The sequence below is a fragment of the Heterodontus francisci genome, unplaced genomic scaffold, assembly GCF_036365525.1.
Source record: "Heterodontus francisci isolate sHetFra1 unplaced genomic scaffold, sHetFra1.hap1 HAP1_SCAFFOLD_61, whole genome shotgun sequence".
NCBI lineage: Eukaryota > Metazoa > Chordata > Chondrichthyes > Heterodontiformes > Heterodontidae > Heterodontus > Heterodontus francisci.
In genome coordinates, this window is record NW_027141441.1 from 7,702,988 (window position 1) to 7,709,876 (window position 6,889).

Below are 6,889 nucleotides of genomic sequence, written 5' to 3' on the forward strand. Positions count from 1 at the left end.
GCAGCTGAAACCAACGACCCAGCACCTATCCAGCGCCCGGAAACCCCTCCTCCACAGACAGAATCAATGGAGGAGGAGGCAGCAGATGGACAAACAGGTCAGTGGCAAGTGGTCCAGAGGAAAACCACAAAGAAAAAACATCCCAAAGCCACCACCCAAACCAGTGGCAAGAGGAGGCTCTCTTCTGAATCAGACTGCAACAACTCCTCTTCACTGGACGGGGAAATGCTGGAACGACAGCCCCTTCAAAAGAGGCGGCAGAACTCCGAGATGGATGATAAAGCATCCCAGCCCCCGGGCACTGGAAGCTGTGATGGGCCCAGCGTGCCCGAACCCCAATGCCCGACACGTAACGAAGAGGCCAACGCATCTCAGCTCTGCGACACCGGGAGCAAAGACACGTCTGGCGCACCTGAGCTCCGGGAGACCGGGAGCTGTGATGTTTTCGAGGAGGAACAGATGGAAGCAGCTGAGGACAACCCAATCCTCTCTGCCTACAAGACCCCCCCGATGTCACCCGAGCGGCACAAACCCTGCATGAAAAATCAGGAGGGGTTTCTGAGCCCAACCAACGTGAAACTGCTTGCGCATACGATGGGTATGCAGGAACATCCCGAAGGGGAAGGACTGGGACTAGCGAGGACAAATGGTATGGGAAGCAACAACTAATTTTTAGTAAAAAATGGGTGTAAGAATTGCTTCCATTAATGTGCGTCGCATTAAATCTACTACGCGATGTGTTTCAACCTTGGATTAACTTGCCAAGGTCAAAGCTGACCTACTGTTTCTGCAGGAGTGTGGAATACCACACCTCAGCACCTACAGGCAGTGGTCGCGATGGTGGTCCCACGGGCCATCGATCTGGTCGGGGGGTAATGACTGCCGTTCCTCCGGCCTGGGTATTCTGCTGCGGGGAGGTAACTTCACCATCTCCGAAGTTAAGGAGGTGGTGGGCGGCCGCCTCCTCGTAGCAGACGTGGTGTACAACCACGCTCCGCTCCGGTTGATCAACGTGTACGCCCCGGTACAACGCAGCGAGCGGCTGACCGTCTTCCAGCAGCTCCCACTGCTGCTGGCGACGTCCAGGCCGGTCATCCTAGGCGGTGACTTCAACTGCATCATCGATGCGGCTGGACGATCCGGCAGTGACGACAGCAAACTGGACGCTACGTCCAGATTCCTAGTAGAAACAATTAAGGATGCCAAACTGCACAACGTCTTCAGCAAACCTGCAGACGGAGCGCAGCGCAGATACACATGGTCAAGATCGGACGGGTCTGCCCGTTCCAGGATTGACTTCCTGTTTGTGTCCCGTGCTGTCACGGTCGGATCCAACGACGTCAAGCCGGTGTTCTTCTCCGACCACTGCCTCTTACTGGCCGACTGTCACTTACAGGACGACCAGCGGGTTGGCAGAGGGACGTGGAAGCTCAATGCGACACTGCTGACCCCAGAGAACGTTGAGGAACTCAAAAGGGATTACAAAGGTTGGAGGACGGTGAAACCCCTCTTTGAGTCTCCAGTTCACTGGTGGGAAGCGATAAAGGAGAACATCAAGAGGTTCTTCATCCACAAAGGTGTTCAGAAGGCGAGAGAGAGACAGAGGGAACTGTCCCGACTCCAGAAAATTATGCAAAATCTACTCCGGTTGCAGTCAATGGGGGTCGAGTTCAAGGAGGACCTCCAAGAGGTGAAGAGCCAGCAGGCCTCGCTCTTTGCCAAGGAGGCCTCCAAGATCATCTTCCGGTCCAGAGTCCGCTCCATCGAGCAGGATGAGACGTGCTCGCGTTACTTCTTCCAAAAGGTACACAGAGAGAGCTTTTTTATCAGCAGCCTGAAGGAAGAAGATGGCTCGGTAACGTCTTCGCAGTCCGACATACTAAGGATCAGCAAATCCTTTTATGCTGGGCTGTATGACGCGAAGCCCACAGACAGCAGATCCTCCCAGTCCTTCCTGTCATGTATCACAGACGTCCTAGATGACAGCAGGAGGGAGAGACTGGACAAGCCGCTAATTCTGGACGAGCTGACAAAGGCCGTCGAGTCTTTCGAGACGAGTAAAACCCCCGGGAGCGACGGCTTACCGGTCGAGTTGTACTCGGCCCTGTGGGACTGGGTCGGCCCGGACCTGCTGGAAGTATACGAGAGTATGCTCCTGGCCGGCAGCATGTCAGAGACCATGAGAAAAGGCATCATCACCCTCATTTACAAGCAGAAGGGGGAGATGGCAGAAATCAGAAATTGGCGGCCCATCTCACTGCTTAATGTTGATTACAAGATTCTGTCCAAAGTCATAGCCAGTCGAGTCAAGTCTGCTCTGGAGTTGGTGATTCACCCCGATCTGACCTGTACTGTACCCGGCAGGAAGATCTCTGATAGTCTCGCGCTACTCAGGGATACCATCGCCTACGTACGGGACAGGAGGGTGGACACCTGCCTCATCAGCCTGGACCAGGAGAAGGCTTTTGACAGGATATCGCACACCTACATGATGGACGTGCTTTCCAAAATGGGGTTTGGGGAGGGAATCTGCAATTGGATCCAACTGCTCTACACAAACATCAGTAGCGCAGTGTCAATCAACGGGTGGGAATTGGAAAGTTTCCCGATCAAATCTGGAGTCAGACAGGGCTGCCCTCTGTCCCCGGTCTTGTTTGTTTTCTGTATTGAACCCTTTGCTGAGTCTATTAGGAAGGATGCGAGCATAAGAGGGGTGACAATCCCAGGCAGCGGAGGCACTCAGGTCAAAACCTCCCTGTACATGGATGACGTCGCCGTCTTCTGCTCGGATCCGCTGTCCGTGCGCAGACTGATGAGCATCTGCGACCAGCTCGAACTGGCCTCGGGAGCCAAAGTTAACCACGGCAAGAGCGAGGCCATGTTCTTTGGGAACTGGGCTGACCGATCCTTTGTCCCTTTCACCGTCAGGTCAGATTACCTGAAGGTGCTGGGGAAATGGTTCGGAAGTGCCGGGGCGTGCACCAAAACATGGGAGGAGCGAGTAGCCAAGGTACGACAAAAGTTGGGCATGTGGGGGCAGCTATCTCTCTCCATTGTGGGTAAGAACCTGGTCATCAGGTGCGAGGCGCTCACGTTGTTGCTCTACGTGGCGCAGGTCTGGCCCATACCTCACTCCTGCGCCATGGCAGTCACCCGAGCCATTTTCCGCTTCGTCTGGGGATCTAAAATGGACCGGGTCCGGAGGGACACGATGTTCAAATCTCTGGACATGGGCGGGAAAAATGTACCCAACGTGGCCCTCATCCTGATGACCACCTTCGTGTGCGGCTGCATCAAGCTATGTGTAGATCCCCAGTACGCAAACTCCAAGTGTCACTACGTGCTGAGGTTCTATCTGTCCCCGGTGTTGCGAAGGATGGGCCTGGTCACATTGCCGCGGAACGCACCATGCAGTTGGGCGGCGCCGTACCACCTATCCTTCGTGGAGCAGTTTCTGCGGAAAAACACCTTTGACCACCGGTCCATCAGGCAGTGGTCTGCACGGAAGGCCCTCAAGGCCCTACGGGAAAAGGAAACGGTGGATCCTGTCGGATGGTTCCCCGAGCAGACCGTCAAAGTCATTTGGCGGAATGCCTCATCACCAGAACTTTCAAACAAGCACCAAGACGTAGCTTGGCTGGTGGTGAGAAGGGCCCTCCCCGTCAGATCCTTCATGCACACCCGAAGTCTCGCCCCCTCCGCACAGTGCCCCCACGTTGGCTGTGGTGGGGAAGAGACGGTCGCCCACCTCCTCCTGGAATGTGCCTTTGCAAAGCAGGTGTGGAAAGAGATGCAGTGGTTTTTGTCAAGGTTCATCCCAAGCAGCTCTGTAACACAGGAGTCTGTGCTCTACGGGCTGTTCCCAGGGACGCACACCGAGACAAACATCAACTGCTGCTGGAGGACTATCAATTCGGTGAAAGACGCCCTTTGGTCTGCCCGAAACTTGCTGGTCTTCCAGCGCAAAGAGTTGTCCACCACCGAATGTTGCAGACTGGCACATTCCAAGGTCCAGGACTACGTGCTGAGGGACGCACTGAAGCTTGGGGCAGCAGCAGCAAAGGCTCAATGGGGAAAGACCACAGTGTAAGGTTCCCCCACCAAGCTGGACTGAGGGGCTGGAACCATGGGAAGCCCCTCGAACTGTATCGTTAATATTCTCAATTGCTGTAAATGTAAAACTGCAATTGACATGACAATTGTGAAACGGAAGGGTTGGGAAGAAATTCATGACATTATTGAAAGAAACCGATCTCTTTTGCAATGTTTGTATTTTTTCGTGCTGTTTCGAAACTGATTGGCAATGTAATTTTTACAGATTTTTATGAATAAAGTATATTTTGGAAATAAAAAAAAAAATAGTAGGGTATTTTAACCAACATGAACTGGGATAGTTTTAATATGAAAATAATTGAGGGAGCAGAATTCTTGAGCTGCATTCGGGAGAACATTTTTAGCCAATATGTAGCAAGTTCAACAAGAGAGGGTGCAGTTTTAGACTTAGTTTTGGGAAATGAAGATGGGCAGGTGGAAGGAGTGGCAGTGGGAGAGCATTTTGGTGGGAGTGATCATAATTCAGTCAGTTTTAACATAACTATGGAAAGGACAAGGATACAACAGGAGTTAGAGTTCTCAATTGGGGCAAGGACAACTTTACGAAGCTGAGGAGTGATTCAGCGAAAGTGGATTGGAAACAGCTACTTGAAGGTAAATCAGTGTCAGAGCAGTGGGAAGAATTCAAACGGGAGATTCAAGGGGTTCAGAGTAAACATGTTCCCACAAAGAAAAAGGGTGGGACGGCCAAATCGAGAGCCCCATGGATGTCAAGGAGCTTATGGGTATAATAAGGCAGTAAAGGAAAGCTTATGCCCGACACAGAGAACTCAATACTGCAGAAAGCCAAGAGGAGTATAGAATGTGGAGGGGGGAAATCAAAAATGAAATTAGGAAACTGAAGAGAAAGCATGAAAGAATATTGGCAATCAAAATCAAGGTGAACCCAGAGATGTTTGATCAATACATTAAGAGTAAAAGGATAACTAAGGAAATTGTATGGCCCATAAAAGACCAGAAAGGTAACTTGTGTGTAGGGGCAGAAGATGTTGGTAATGTTCTTAATGAATACTTTGCATCTGTCTTCACAAAAGAGAGGGGACGATGCAGGTGTTGTAGTTAAGGAAGAGCGGTGTGAAGTATTGGATGTGATCAACAGAGGGAGAGAGGACATATTAATAGGATTAGTGTATTTGAAAGTTGATAAATCACCAGGTCAGGATGAAAAGTACCCCAGGCTGTTAAAAGAAGAAAGAGAGGAAACAGCAGAAGGTCTGACCATCATTTTCCAGTCCTCACTGGATACAGGTGTGGTTTTGGAGAACTGCTAACGTTGTACATCTGTTTAAAAAGGGAGTGAGGGATAGACCGAATAATTACAGGCCAGCCAGACTAACCTCAGTAGTGGGCAAATTATTGGAAACCATTCAGAGCGACAGGATAAACTGTCACTTAGAAAGGCACAGATAAATCAAGCAAAGTCAGCATGGATTTGTTATGGGAAGATCCTGTCTGACCAACTTGATTGAATTTTTTGAAGAAGTAACAAGGAAGATAGACGAGGGTCGTGCAGTTGATGTAGTCTACATGGACGTAAACGTGCGGGTCACGATCCAAGAAATTTGCAGATGACACAAAGATTGGTCATCTGGTAAATAGCATGGAGGATAGCTGTCGGCTGCAGAAAGATATTGATGGTCTGGTCAGGTGGGCAGAAAAATGGCAAATGGAATTCAACCTGGAGAAGTGTGTGGTGAAGCATTTGGGGAGGTCAAACAAGGCAAAGGAAGACACGATTAATAAGAAAATGCTGATAGGTGTAGAGAAAGTGAGGGACCTTGGAGTAAATGTCCACAGATCCCTGAAGGTAGCAGGACAGGTCGATAATGTGGTCAGAAGGTATGTGGAATCCTTTTCTTTATGAGCCGAGGTATAGAATATAAGAGCAGGGAGGTTGTGCTGTAACTGTATAAATCATTAGTCAGGCCACAACATGAGTACTGTGTGCAGTTGTGATCATCTCATTGCAGAAAGGATGTAATTGCACTAGAGAGGGTACAGAGGAGATTTACGAGGATGTTGCCGGGACTGGAAAAATGCAGCTATGAGGAAAGATTGGATAGGCTGGGGCTGTTCTCCTTGGTGCAGAGAAGACTGAAATGCACAAAATTTTGAGGGGTCTGGATAGAGTTGAGGTGAAGGGTCTATTCACCTTAGCAGAGAGATCAGTGACTAGGGGCATAGATTTAAAGTGATTGGTAGAAAGGTTACAGGAGAGAAGAGGAAATGTTTTTTCAACCAGAGGGTGGTGAGGGTCTGGAACTCACTGCCTGAAAGGGGAGTTGAGACAGAAACCTTCAACTCATTCAAAAGGAGTCTGGATATGCACCTCAAATGCCATAATCTGCAGGGCTGCGGACCAAATGTTGGAAGGTGGGATTCGAATGGGTAGAATGTTTTTCATCTGGCACAGACACAATGGGCCAAGTGGCCTCTTTCTGTGCCTTCAACTTTCTATGATTCTATAAATTACCCAGCTGCTTTAGTGGAATTTGAACTCATGTCTTTGGACCATTCGTGGAGACTTCTGGATTACTCGTCCTGTAAAGTAACCACAAAATCACCATACCGCTGAGATTTTTTACTGGTTTGTAATGTGGATTTCAGTATACACAAATGGAATTGATAATCTGTTTCACTCTGATAATGTATGAATTTTTTGACTGGTAAATAATGTGTATCTCTGTCTTTGTATTTTTCAATTCCGCAGTCTGGATGAGTTCTGTACAGGCATCTAATTTATATCACAGTTTACACTTCATATCAGTTTTGCTCA